General features: G+C 41.4%; 1 pseudogene; it reads left to right on the top strand.

The window, feature by feature from the left end:
* LOC148138434 (uncharacterized) overlaps positions 1 to 8255 on the top strand; it is a 45006-nt pseudogene extending 36751 nt beyond the window's left edge.
* The last annotated feature ends 7315 nt before the right edge of the window (positions 8256 to 15570 follow it).

Here is a 15570-nt window from a genome sequence, read left to right as displayed (position 1 = left end):
TTGAAAGATAGAATCCTAAGACGAAAATGGAGACCATGGCAGGTTAGTACAGAAGAGCAATGGGCCGAAGTGCACCAGATTGTGTTGCTGGTAGCATATAGACAGGATGTGTTATGGATAGCAGATGGTCTACCAGTAGGACGTCACCGAGGGGTATAAAAGACTCAGGCTCAGATACAAAATAATTTTTATTGGCCTGGAATGTACAAGGGTGTGGTTCCCTTCAGCTGTATGTGTTGTTAATGCCAAATGGTAGGTAAACCACAGGTGGTAATAAAAACAGCAGCTTTGTTGCCAATTCCCACATTTGAAGAACCTTTCATGCGGGTTATAACCTGTATCAGGCATGCCATGTGAAGATATTGAATAAGTGTTAGACTGGAGAGAAAAAACTGGAGAAACACCTGTTAGTTACTGCCCCGCAGAGTGAGGAATCAAATCCAGATGGTGTGGATTTTTATATGTATTGAAATGTTTTAAATATGAAGAAATCCTAAAGGAGTGGGATTGGTTATTGATCTATCTGTCTCAGGAACAAAGAACACAGTTGGAAGATTTGTCACTGAATATGAGGATATATGTAAGAGTCAGATAGACAGGGCGAATGCTGTTGTACATGAAGTAGACGTAGGGAATACTGTTCTGATAAAATAACAGTCATACTGGCTTAATTCTCTCAAAGGCAGACAGGTCCAGAAGGAGGTGGAGGCCGTGCTCAATGACAATTTCAAAGAACCAAGCCAGAGCAAGGGGAATTCGCCGATTGTCTTGGTTCTCAATGCAGACGGGACTCAACGGCATTGCATGGATTATCGGAAGGTCAATGCTGTTACAAAATCAAACTCATGTCCAATTCCGAGATTGGAAAACTGTATCGAGAAAGTCCAACAAGCCAGTTATAATCACCGATTTGGACTTACTGCGGGGTTACTGGCAATTACCTTTATCAGAAACAACAAAGGAAATGTTTGCGTTTGTAACCCCAATGAGCTATATCAGCTTAAAGTGATGCCTTTTGTAATGAAGAACACACCCGCCGCATTTCAAACACTCATGAACAGAGTGTGCCTGGGTTAACAAACTGTGCAGTCTATTTGGAAGATGTAGCGATCTTTAGTCAGCCCTGGAAATATCACATGGTACAGTTGGCCGAGCCCTAAGAATGACGCTGAGAAGCAAAACTCGGAATATACTTAAACAAAACTGAATTCGTGAAAGCAATGCTGACATTTTTGGGATGCATCATCGGTCAGAGAAGATTGAACACACAGAACACAAAAACGAAGGCCATCGAGGAATTTCCATGACCAACCTCGAAGAAAGAGATGCTTGGTTTTCTGGGACTCAGTGGATTCTATTGGAAGTTTGTTCCATACTTCAGCAATGTAGTGGCACCGCTGATAGATTTGCTGAAGAAGAACACAGAGTGTCACTGGATAGAACAATTCCAGGACGCATTCAACCATTTGAAAGCAATATTAACTACCAAACCAGTTTCAGCTACACCAAACCTTTCGAAATCCTTCAAAGTTGTCATTGATGCTACTAACAGGATTTGTAGCTGTACTCCTGCATGAAAATGAGGATGGGATTGAACTGCCAATTGGTTACTTTTTGAAGAAACTCAACATCCACCAGAGGAAATACTCCACGATCGAAAATGAACTGTTGAATTTGGTACTGGCCTTACAGCATTTTAATATGCATGTCACAAATGACGTGTCAGAGTTGGTTGTGTGCAAGGATCATCGTCCCCTTACATTCTTCGAGTGCTTTAAAGACAACAGCATAAGACTATTTCACTGGAGTCTTATGTTACAGACTTTCAATTTACAAATCGTGCATATTGCTGGTCGTAAGAATGTCATCGCAAATGCGTTATAATGGATTTAGCTGATAAAGTATAGATGTGATTGGTATCTATTCAATGTTTTATATATATGCGGGAAGCAGTTAAAATGAACTTAGATTAAAGTCATATGTATGTTGTATTAATGTGGCGAAGGGATAGAGAAAAAAAGATGCCATGTTTTCATTATGAAGACTCTTTTTTTTTGTTTAGGGGACGGTGGTATGAAGGTTTAGATGTGTGCTGTACCTTGAAGAAAGAGAGGAAGCTGGCAAGGACTGACTGAAAGCACAGAGTGTGCTGAACAATTTAAAAAGGGAACATTTGCTTGAAACAAATAACTGGAGTTGCGTTGCCAGGGAACAAAAACAAATTCAAATTTGGCCAATCCGTTTAAATTATGCCTCAGATATCAAAATCCAATCCAATTTGAATTTTACTCATGATTTGGAAATGCCGTTGTTGGACTGATGTGTACAAAGTTAAACATTACACAACACCAGGTTATAGTGTAACAGGTTTAGTTGGAAGCACACTAGCTTTCGGAGCGACACTCCTTCATCAGGTAATAATGGAGGACTCGATCGTAACACAGAGTTTATAGCAAAAACTTACAGTGTGATGTAACTGAAATTATCCATAAAGAAATTGATTGTATGTTAAGCCTTTCATGTGTTCGAATACAGTAATAGTTTCACTTCTTTCATGTGTAAATCACAAAACCTTTTTTTTCAAGTTGCATTCGCAGGTTAGCTATTCACAGTGGTGATAGCTAGACAATATGTTGACGGTGTTGGCCACCTGTGTTCTCTGTCTATGCCATTATGTTTAGATTGATTCTAATCTAAAAAGTGAGATAACAAAGTTTTAAATAAATTCATGCAGATTTTGAGCTCAGAGTTCTACATGAATGCATTCAGTTTTTGAGCAAAGTACAATATAAGTCTGCAAGTACAAATTCACCCCACAAAATATATGTGTGCATGTGGGTCTTTGTCTGTCTGTGTGTGTGTGTGTGTCTGTCTGGGGTGGGAGTTGTGAATGTGAGAAAGTGTGTGTGTGTGTCTGTAGTGAGTGCAGAGGGTCTTAAGTCTGTGAGGGAGTGCATGCGTGAGTGTGGGAGTGTGTGTGTCTATAAGGGTGTGTGTGGGTGTCTGTGTGCGCGTCTGTGCGTACCTGTGTCCGTGTGTATGTGAGAGTGTGTATGTGTAGGAATATCTGTGTGTGTGTGTAGTGCAATGGTGATCACCTGTAATGTGACATGAACCCAATGTCCCGGTTGAGGCCCTCCCTATGGGTACCGAACTTAGCTTTCAGCCTCTGCTCGGCCACTTTTCTCTGCTGCCTGTCCAGAAGTCCACCTTGGAGGATGGTCACTCGAAGGTCTGAGGCTGAATGTCTTGCACCACTGAAGTGTTCCCCAATTGGGAGGGAACCCTCCTGTCTGTTGATTGTTGTGCGCTGCCCATTCATCCATTGACGAAGCCTTTGCTCAGTTTCCCCAATGTACCATGCCTCCGGGCATCCTGGTCTGCAACGTATAAGATAGACAACGTGGGTTGAGTCACATGAGTACTTGCCATGTACAAGGTGGGAGGTGTTCCCATGCCTAATAGTGATGTCTAGCTCTCTGAATGGTACCTGTCAATAAGAAACGTTGTGCAAGAGAAGACGGAAGAAAAGACGACTCGGGAAAATACAGAGGAAAATCTACAATGCTGGCTAGTTTTGAAACATGATTTCTTTTGTAAATCTTAATTCAGTTTTTTAAAAAAATTGGACCAGTATTGTAGAGTGAAAGGTGAAAGATAGATTTAAGAGAAGTGAGTTGTCAATAGCTATTGCTGTAAGGTTCTCTGTGGGAATTAAAGAATAAAATTGTTAGTTTTTACTTCAAATAGTCACATCTGGGATAAATCTTTGCCTCTTGAAATGTAAACGTTTATGGCACACGGTCAGCTTCTGTGTGTCTGGTTTACATTTGCAGAGGGGTTTATCCCGTGTTGTAACAACTGATAAATTTCAGCCCTGTCTCATGGGCAGTTGAGCCATAGGCTTGATGTGACGGGGAATTTGGTGACACCGGGATCACTGATTGGCAATCCAATTGTCTTGTACCATAGGCTCTCACAAAGTCAAAGAGCCATGGAGGTTGATAGCATGGAAACAGACCCTTCAGCCCAACATTTCCATGCCCTCTAGTCTGAGACTTTCCTATCATGGGGACAAGCGCTTGGCTGTCAACTTTCTCCACGCCTCTCATATTTTACTCCAATAATCCTTTGATTTAGTGACTTGACCTTTGGGGATGGGTGGACAGACAGGGATTGTTCCTGCTGGAGTTCAGACGAGTTAAGTATCACCTGATCAATGTCTATAATGTCCTCTCATGATCTGGATATGGTGGATGGGCAATGGATGTTTCTCCTTGTTGGTGAGTTCAGACTGTGGGCACGGTTTGAACATTAATGGGGCGGGGGTCACCCTTTTTGGACACAGATGAGAATTTAGTTTTTAGGGCTGTGTAACTTTGGAACTGATTGTCCCCATCCCATCACTTTCTGGGACAACGAATATATTTAAGTTACAGGTAGATGTATTCCCTTGCATAATAAGAATCTAACGTTACTCTGGGACGATGGGTATGGTGAATTCTGAAATGGTGGAGTCAGTTCCAGTACGCAAGTGACCGACTCAATTCCAGTTTCATGTGTTTCTGTGTAATAATTCGATATCTGAATTTTTATTATTATGATTAATAGCAGTAATTTTGAACCCTGTTATTTTACATTTGTGTGTGTATATTAGCGGGAGAGTGAGTGTGTGTGTATTTCTAATGGTGTTCCTAAGTATGTTGATGTGAGACTGTGCCTGTCTGCCTGCATGTGTCCATCCGAGTGCACAGTCTGAGTGTCGATGATCCCATGGTGTAACTGTCCATAACCCCAACCTGTCTCTGCCCCAGTAATAATACACAAAACATACAGACCACTGTACAATCAAACATACTCTCACAGTCTCTCACACTCGATGCCACTGCTCTCACTGTATCACACACAGTCACTGACTCTGAAACACCCACATACTCTCTCAAACTCAATTTCCTGCTCTCAGTCTCTCATACTTTGCAGCGAAAACCCTCACACTCACACCCCCTCACTCTTATTCAGTCACTCTCATTAAATGACAGAGTGCACTGTCGGCACACGCGTACACACACACAATGCACATTCTTGTCCTTGCTCACTCAAACACTCACACAGATGTAATCACATGCTCTTACACACTATCACACACCCTTGTGCAGAGACACATTGTCACACATGCACACAGTTTAATCTGATCAACCATATGGTCAAATATCTTGACTGAAGAGTCAATAACAAGGGGCACACTTATAAAGTGAAAGGCAGGAGTTTTCAAAGTGAATTTGAAGATTATGTTCCCACCAGAGAGCGGTGGGACCCTGGAATTCACTGTGTGAGTGGGTAATTGAGATGGGAAACTTCCCAAACTTTAAAAAGCACCTGGTTGGTCACATGTTGCAGTCAAGGCTCTCGGCCTAGTGTGGAACATGGGATTTGTTTCGGGATGAGTGTTCTATTGGTGGCAGAGACTTGTTGGATAGAATGTCCTCTCCTGTACGGTATTAATCGATGATTCTATGATATCACATTCTCAACATTCTCAACTGGATGGAAGCATTCTATACATTCACTGCAAATTTCCTTGTTTGATTCTCTCCGTTCTGCTCTGTTAGATTCCCGTTTCCAAATGTCCACTTGAACAGTTTCGATTATCTGGGAGGGGAATCTTGAGCCTGACCGAGCTGGATGAATTTCCTGTTTTAATCTGACACACAGGGATTGCAGAAATCTAAATAATCCTTTGCATTCAAAGTTCCTTTGAAACTGTATGTGTGTGTGTATGTGTGTTTGCGTGCGTGTGCATGTGCTTACATGGATGTGTGTGCGAGTGTCTGCATGTGTGCACATCACCACGCTGTCTGGACAGTTTATCCTTCACACGATGTTAGAGTATTTCCTGTGCGCTGTTAGAGTTAACGATAATGCTAGATTTTGTGCAACGCCAGGAATATGAGTAGGTGCCAATCAAGAGTAATCTTACATAACAGTTCCCATCAATGCTAATGACGTTACACAATGCATTGTACTGTGAGGAAATTAACAGCAGATCAGTATCATTATATTACACTGTCATTCGTAGACTAAACAATATTATTAAATAACATTTTATTGAAGATTTTCTTAAATAAGCATCATTCCACAACAGCAATGACGAGTGGAATGATCTATCCAGCCTTCACAAAATATTCCTACACTTTGGGTTCATCTTCCCTTCCTCTGGGGAACACGCACACACAGACACACACAGACACACACAGACACTCAAAGAAGCTCTAATGTTTGGGAATTCATGGCCTGAGCTTTGTAATTGACCACCTGATGAACCAGCCACGCTGAGGTAGAAAGCCATCCCTTGTTTGCTAATGGACTGGCACTAATTGTTTTGACACAGTTATTATATGGTCTCATTTAATCTGAGGGAGAGATGGCTTGATTTATAAAGGAGGTGAAATTAATGACCTCAGATGGATTTCACAAGAAGCCAGATAATGTAAGGGTTTTTTTTTTATTCTTCATGGAACTTTGGTGAGAATTCTCCAAATAAAGAACATTTACTATCCTCTTATTGCAGCCTTTGGTGTTCTTGGTAAGACAATGTTATTTTTCTTCTTAGACAGTGAATGTCATGGTGTTCATGGAACAGATTTTAGTAATAATCCTCACAGCAGAGTCACTTATCCATCAGGAGGAACTGGGAAAGACAGACTCAGTGATGCACATTTATTGAGCAGCTCCTCCAGGATAGGTATCAGCAAAGAAAATCAATTCTTGGATGCTAATGCAACGATTGTGTCCAAACAGAATGTTTTACTGGAATCAAGAAATATTTAGCAATTATCTAGAATTAATTTCTAGAATATATTTCTGCCAAGAGTAGGCCTCGCCTGAAGGCGATATATAAAAGGCCATATTGGAGCGACAGCCCCAGGCAACGCTTGAAATTATTCAGCTGGGGTCATAGGCAAACTAGAAAAAGAAATCAGGGCAGACAGCGTGATTGAAATCACAGTGATAGTTCTCACTGTGCAGTAGTTTAATTTGAACTTCTGACAACAGATTGTTACAAACCGGGAAATTGCAAAGAAGATAGGGAACCACACAGACATATCCAATGTGGCAGGATTAACACAGAGAATGATTTTACAAACAGCATTATAAAGTTTATTGGAAGAGCACAGACTTTAAATTTTCAATGTTGTTTTGACCTCAAAATGTCAGTCCGTTCATCTACATTATACACAAATCTTTGGGAAACTCGCAGTAAACTCACCTCCAACTATTTCCCAAACATTTCCGTGATATTTCTTTATGGAATCCGACTTCTAATCTCTTCTCTTTCATTCTTACAGCAAACCTACTGACCATCGTCAATCTCTCCAGTGGAAATTATGCACTTTCTAAATGTATCTTGCCTTACATAATTGCCATGGCAACTACAGATTTCCTGGTGACATTTTTTAATGTAATTGTGTATCATATTTTGAATTATCACTTTCCACATTCATTTCTATCCTATAATGCTGTTTGTAAATTCATTCTCTGTGTTAATCCTGCCACATTGGATATGTCTGTGTGGTTCCCTATCTTCTTTGCAATTTACCGGTTTGTAACAATCTGTTGTCAGAAGTTCAAATTAAACTACTGCACAGTGAGAACTATCACTGTGATTTCAATCACGCTGTCTGCCCTGATTTCTTTTTCTGGTTTGCCTATGACCCCAGCTGAATAATTTCAAGCGTTGCCTGGGGCTGTCGCTCCAATATGGCCTTTTATATATCGCCTTCAGGCGAGGCCTACTCTTGGCAGAAATTTATTTTAGCTGCATGGCTGCCTTTTTGTTTGATATTATTGCTTAACTCTTTGACATTCCAGCGTATTTTAGTGACCAGCAATGTATGGAGCGCACTGTGGGGTCTCAGAAAAGAGAATAGCACTGACCCTGAGATGAAAAGCAGAAGGAAATCCATCGTGTTACTGCTCAGTGTATCAGGCAATTTTGTCCTATTGTGGCTAACAGCAGTCGTTAACTTTTTAACCAGCGAGCTCACAACAACAGCGTATTACCGAGGTGATAACACAGCTCCAACATATTTTGCCACTGAATCTGGGTACATTCTCATGAGTTCCTGTACAAACCCACGTATTTATACAACTAAAAAACCTAATTAAGGGAAGAGATGACGAAGATGATGAAATATCCTTTCCTTTTGATATTGACGTTGGTTAAGAAAAAAGTTAAACCAAACCTTTCTTCATAAACTAAGTAAATATCAGCCCGTGTTCTCACTCAGAACAGCCTATTCTGATGTGGCTGAGGATTGCACTTGTGAATATTAAATGTTCTTAAAATACTTTTTTTTTCATGCTGTACACCGGCTCATTTCTCAGGGGGAAATAGTCGTCATGGTCTTTATCCTCTGTTCAGTCAAATCATTATCACTGTTTTACCTGCCAGGGGCTAACATCACAACGACCTATTTTCATTCAGCAGCATCGCTGTTTTAATCCTGAACAGTCATTCAGTCCTCTGAATTGCACAGCCTCACCTTCATTTGCCAGATGGATGGCACTGCCAGCTTCTGATTCTATTCTTACCTGAACCTTCTTAGAGAAGGTTGGTTCGCTATCAGCTGGTTTATGATGCACACTGATGACAACAGAATGGATTCAATCCCTATCACTGACTGAGGTTCAATCACTCTCACTGACAGAGATTACGACAAAGTACACTCCTCCTCAAAAAAAGGATGGGAATCAGAACCAAGAAATAATGTCTGTGTCAGTCTAACAGTTACTGTCAGCGAAAACATTGCTACAACGCGTTTTTAAAGGAAGTTGTTGCAAGATATTTCGAATTGAAGCAAAGCCAGCAGTGTTTTCTGAAAAGCAAAATGTGGCTAAATAGTCCATAACCTATGAGGATAAATCAAGCCAGATGGATAAAGAATGGCCTGCAGATGTAGCGCATTTGAGTTTCTAAAGAACATTTATAATGTTACAGCCCGTTCTCGAAGCACATGGTGATGGTGTTAGTATGCTAGTTTAGAGCGAGAATTGAGTCATGATGAGAAACAGATTGAGGAAAAATGGGTCATTTGCAGATCGTTAAACTCTAACGAGACATCAGTGCTTGTACATTCATCATCACAAACTGTACTCACACGAATACAGAGTCAAGAAGGAAATTGGTGAGTTGAACAATAAGTCTCCATCAGGAACATTTAGTGAAGATGAGTAAACAAAAAATAGCAGATGGAGTATAATATTGTGCATTGTCCATCTCGTATTCAACATGGACAAGCAAAATATTCATTAACTGAAGATGACTGGAGAATGTTGAGATACAGGACAGTCTGGGTGGCCTATACAATCAAATAATAGTTTTTGGACAAGCACATCAAACAATTATGAAGGAGAAAGAAAAGCATTTATTTGAGAGTTGAAGAAAATCTTGGAAACAGACCTTCAGTATTGACCAACTTTATTCACGATATATATTTCATGGGAAGCAGTCAATAAAGTGCTCCAAAATACAATCGGCTACAAGGATTTATAAAGTATTTCAGCTGATACAATACTAGCAAATAGCCACTAGATGGCCTACTCGCACTTTCCTTGGATAACATGGGGTCTTACCAGAAATATGTAGAGTCATAGTTATAGATTTACAGCATGGAAACAGACCCTTTGGTCCAACTCTTCCATGCCGACCAGATATCCCAACACAATCTAGTCCCACCTGCCAGGGCCTGGCCCATATCCCTCCAAACCCTTCCTATTCATATCCCCATTCAGATGCCTTTTAAATTGCACCAGCCTCCACCACTTCCTGTGGCAGCTCTTTCCATACAGTATCACCCTCCATGGTGGTTAAAACGTCTATTGATTTCGGCTTATGCAAATAATATGTAGTTACATTGTTGATTTAATGATATTCTATATATAAAACGTTTTATGATTTATGCAGAAAAGTTAACTTGTAACAATGCTTGCTTTCTTATGTGCAAAAATTCAATCTCTTTATTTCTAAGGTTGGGTCAGACAGTCACTCATAATCATTGTCACACTGTTTGTAGCACTACTCAGTTTCTGGTATTGAGACTGGCTCTATAATGATGGGTACGTCAGGTTCCCAAACACAAGCGATCGATTACTCCCGGTGCTCAAAACTAGTTAGGGTAGGAATAGGAGGATAGGGCCGAATGCATGCGTGGCTGAGGAGCTGTTGCATGGGAGAAGGATTCACATTTTTAGATCATTGAAATCTCTTCTGGGGTAGAAGTGACTTGTACAAGAAGGACGGATTGCACCGGATCTGGAAGGGGACTAAGATACTGACAGGGAAATTTGCAAGAAGTACTCAACAGGATTTAAACTGGTGAGGAGGGGGATGCTACCCTTGGAGATAGTGAGGAAAGAGATCAATCTTAGACTGGTACTGTTGAGAAAAGAAGCGAGTCAAACAGTCAGGACAGACAGGGACAAAGCAGAGAACAAGGTAGGACTGATAAATTAATATATTTCAATGCAAGAGGCCGAACAGGGAAGGCAGATGTACTCAGGGCATGGTTAGGAGCATGAGTCAGGGATATCATAGCAATTACAAAAACATGGCTAAGGGATGGACAGGATTGGCAGCTTAATGTTACAGGATAGAAAGGCTACAGGAAGGATGGAAAGGTAGGCAAGAGAGGAGGGGCCATGGCATTTTTGATAAGGGATAGTGTTATAGCGGTACTGAGGGAGGATATTCCTGGAAAGACATCCAGACATGCTGCTTGGGTGGAACTGAGAAATAAGAATCATATGATCACCTTTTTGGGATTGTATTATAGACCTTCCAATTGTCAGGAGGAAATTGAGAAACAAATTTGTAAGGAGATTTCAGTTATCTGTAAGAATATTTGTTGATTATGGTCGTGGATTTTAAATTTCTAAACATAGACTGGGACCGCCATAGTGTTAAAGGTTGAGATGAAGGAGAGAAATTTGTTAAGTATGCACGAGAACATTTTCTGATTCAATATGTGGATGTAGCTACTAGAGAAAGTGCAAAACTTGATCTTCTCTTGGGAAGTAAGGCAGGGCAGGTGTCTGAGGTGTCAGTGGGGGACACTTTGGGGTCAGCCACCAATATTCCATTTATAATTGTCTAGAAAGGAATATTTTGATTGGGGATAGTCAACACGGTTATGTGAAGAACTTATTGAGTTCTTTGAGAAGGTGACCAAACAGATGCATGGGGCAAAGCGGTTGAAGTGGTGTATATGCATTTCAATAATGCTTTTGATAACATTTCCCATGGTAGGCTATTGCAGAAAATGCAGATGTATGAGCTTGAGGGCGATTTAGCGGTTTGGTTCAGAAACTGGCGAGCTGAAAGAAGATGGGGTGGTGTTTGATGGGAAATGTTCATCCTGGAGTTTAGTTACGAGTGGTGTACCACAAGGATCTGTTTTGCAGCCACTGATTTTTGTCATTTTTATAAATGACCTGGATGAGGGTGTAAAAGGATGGGATGGTAAATTTGTGGATGTCACTCAAGTCGGTAGAGTTGCAGATAGTGCTGAAGGATGTTGCAGGTTACAGCGGGACAAGGATAACCTGCAGAGCTGCGCTGAGAGGTAGCAAATGGAGTTTAATGCAGACAAGTGTGAGGTGATTGACTTTGGACGCAGTAACAGGAATGCAGAGTGCTGGTTAATGGTAAGATTCTTGGTAGTGTGCATGAGTAGAGAGATCTCAGTGTTCATGTACATAGATCCCTGAAAGTTACCACCCAGGTTGATAGGGTTGTGAAGAAGGTATACAGTGCGTTAACTTTTATTGGGAGAGGGATTGAGTTTCAGAGCCACGAGGTCATGTTGCAGCTGTACAAAACTCTGATGCGGCTGCACTTTAAGTATTAGACTATACGGGCAATTTAGCATGACCATTTCATCTAATCTGCACATCGTTGGACTGTGGGAGGAAACCAAAGCACCCAGAGGAAACCCACGCAGACACTGGGAGAATGTGCAAACTCAACATAAACAGTTGCCCAAAGCTGAATTCGAACCCGTGTCCCTGGCTCTGTGAGGCAGCAGTGCTAACCACCGAGGCACCATGATTCCTTAAAGGGCCTATACTGCGCTGTAATGTTCAATGTTGCATGAGTGTAACTTTCATTATTAGCCCGAGCGGTTCCATAAAGGGCCTGTACTGCGCTGTAATGTTCTATGTTCTACACTCTAACGTCCTTTATTATCCCAGCTGTTCCATAAAAGGCCTGTACGGTGATGTAACCTCCTTTGTTCTATGATTTCAGCCTCCTTTATTAGCCGAGCGGTTCCATAAAGGGTCTGTCGTGCGCTGTAATGTTCTATGTTCTATGAGTCTAACTTCCATTATTTGCCAAGCGGTTCCATGAAGAGCCTGGACTGCACTGTTCTGTTCTATGTTCCATGAGTCTAACTTGCATTATTTACCAAGTGGTTCCATGAAGGGCCGGTACTGCGCTGTCATGTTATGTGTTCTATGAGTCTAACTTCCATTATTAGTCGAGCGTCTCCATAAAGGGCCAGTACTGCGCTGTCATGTTCTATGATCTATGAATCTAACTTTCTGCATTTGCCGAGCGGTTCCGTGAAGGGCCAGTACTGCGCTGTCATATTCTGTGCTATATTAGTCTTACTTCCTTTATTAGCCGAGCGGTTTCATAAAGAACATTACAGTGCAGTACAGGTCCTATGTTTTTTGTGTCTAACTGACTTTATTAGAAGAGCAGTTCCTTGAAGGGCTTGAACTACGCTGTAATGTTTTATGTTCTATGAGTAGAACTCATTAATAGCCAAGCGGTTCCATAAAGGGCCTGTACTGCAGTGTCGTATTCAAAGTTATTTTAGTCTAACTTCATTTATCAGCGAAGCTGTTTAATAAAGAACTTACAGTGCAGTACCCTGCCCTATGTTTTATGTATCTAACTACCTTTATTATAAGAGTGGTTTCTTAAAGGGCTTGTACTGCGCTGTAATGTTCTATGCTGCATTAATGTAACTCCTAGTCTGACTTCCTGTATTTGCAAGGTATTCCATAAATGGCCTGTTCTGTGCTGTAACGTTCTATGTTCCTTGAGTCTAACTTGCTTTATTATCCAAGGGGTTCCATGAAGGGCCGATATTGCGCTGTAATGCTCTACGTTCTATGAGTCTAACTACCTTTATTAGCCAAGCAGTTCTGTAAAGGGCCTGCACTGCGCTGTGATGGCCTATGTTCTTTTAGTCTAACGTCCTTTGTTAGCTGAGCACTGTCATGGTTTTAATGTTCTACGTGTGTAACTTGAGGTATTAACCAAATGGTTCCATAAAGAGCCTGTGCTGCGCTGTCATGTTCTATGTTCTATGAGTCTATCTTCCTTTATTGTCAGACTGGTTCCACAAAGGGCCTGTTCTGCGCTTCCATATTCTCTGTTGTATGAGTTTAACGCCTGGCACTAGCCGACCAGTCCCATAAAGATCCTGTACTGCGCTGCGTTGTTTTATGTTTAATATGTCTCGCTTCCTTGATTAGCTGAGCGCGTCCATAAAGGCTCTGTACTGATCTGTAATGTTCTATGTTCTGAGTCTAACTTCATTTATTAACCGAACAGATCCACAAAAAGGCCTGTACTGCGCTGTTATGTTCTATGTTGTATTATTCTAACATTCATTATTAGCCGAGCAGCTCCATTAAGGTCCTGTCCTGTGCTCTAATGTTCAAAATTGTATTAGTCTAACTTCCTTTATCAGCCGAGGATTCTTTAAAGGGCCTTTGTTTTGTTCTATGAATCAAATTCCTTTATTCACCGAGCAGTTCCATAATGGGCCTGTACTGCGCTGTGATATTCTGTATACTATGTGTCTAACGTCCATTATTATCTAAGCGGTTCCATAAAGGGCCTGTGCTGATCTGTAATGTTCTATGTTCTGAGTCTAACTTCATTTAATAGTCGAGCAGTCCCAGAATAAGGCCTGTACTGTGCTGTAATGTTCTGGGTTGCATGAGTCTAACTTCCTTTATCAGCGGAGCGATTCCATAAAGAGCCTTTACTGCGCAGTAATGTGTTTTGTTCTATGAGTCAAACTTCCTTTATTAGCCGAGAGGTTCCATAGAGAGCCTGTATGACGTTGGAACATTATAAATTGTATTAGTCTGGCTACCTCTACTAGCCGAGAGGTTCCATAAAAGGTCTGTGCTGTGCTATAAATTTCTATGTTCTATGCGTGTATCTCTCACTATTAGCCGTTCCTGTACTGCGCTGTAATGTTCGCTGTTATACGAGTCTAACTTCCATTATCAGACGCGCGATTCCATAAAGTGCCTGTACTGCGCAGTGATGTGTTTTGTTCTGAGTCAAACATCTTTTATAAGCTTAGGCTTTCCATAAAGAGCCTGTATGGCGCTGTAACATTATATGTTGTATTAGCCTGACGACCTCTACGAGCGGAGCAGTTCCACAAATGGGCTGTACTGCGCTGTAATGTTCTATGTTCTGTGAGTATAATCTTCATTATTAGATGAGCGGTTCCATGAAGTGCCTGTACTGTGCTGTCATAGTCTATGTTGTAATAGTCTAACTTCCTTAATCATCCATCAAGGGCCGATAATGCGCAGTAATGTTCTAAGTTCTATGAGTCTAACTTGCTTTATTATCCAAGCGGTTCCAAAATGGGCTTGTACTGTGCTGTCATACTCTATGTTGCAATAGTCTAACTTTCATTATTAGCGGAGCGATTCCATAAAGGACCTCTACTGCACTTTAATGCTCTGCGTTCTATGAGTCTGACTTCTTTTGTATGTCAAGCAGTTCTATAAAAGGCCTGTACTTCGCTGTAATATTCTATGTTGCATTAGTCTAACTTCCTTTATTAGCTGAGTGGTTCTATAAAGCTACTGTGCTGCGCTGTCACGTTCTATGTGTCTAACTTCCTTTTTTTAAGATTAGATTACTTACAGTTTTGAAATAGGTCCTTCTGCCCAACAAGTCTACACCGACCTGCTGAAGCGCAACCCACCCAGACCAATTCCCCTACATTCGCCCCTTTACTTAACACTACGGGCAATTTAGCACGTTCAAATCACCGAACCTGCACATTTTTGGATTGTGGGAGGAAACCGGAGTACCCGGAGGAACCCCACGCAGACACGGGGAGAATGTGCAAACTCCACACAGAGGCAGGAATTGAACCCGGATTTCTGGCGCTGTGACGCAGCAGTGCTAACCACTGTTACACCGTGCCGCCCACTCTATTAGCCAAGCGGTGCTACAAAGGGCCAATACTGCACTGTGACATTCTATGTTCTATTAGTGTAAATTCCTTTGTTAGCTGAGTGGTTCCATAAAGGGTTTGTGCTGCGCTGTCATATTCGATATTCTATGAGTCTAACTCCCTTTATTAGTGGAGTGGTTCCATAAAGGGCCGGTACTGCGCTGTCATATTCGATGTTCTATCAGTCTAACTTCCTTTATTACCTGACCGATTCCATAAAGGGCCTGCACTGCGCTGTGATGTTCTGTGTTTCGTGTGTCTAACTTCCTTGATTAGCCAAACGGTT

Source organism: Chiloscyllium plagiosum, unplaced genomic scaffold, assembly GCF_037043375.1.
Source record: "Chiloscyllium plagiosum isolate Xiang-an unplaced genomic scaffold, Cpla_swu_hap1 HiC_scaffold_40, whole genome shotgun sequence".
NCBI lineage: Eukaryota > Metazoa > Chordata > Chondrichthyes > Orectolobiformes > Hemiscylliidae > Chiloscyllium > Chiloscyllium plagiosum.
Note: the sequence above shows the minus strand (reverse complement) of the source record. Positions and strands in the feature narration are given on the sequence as shown.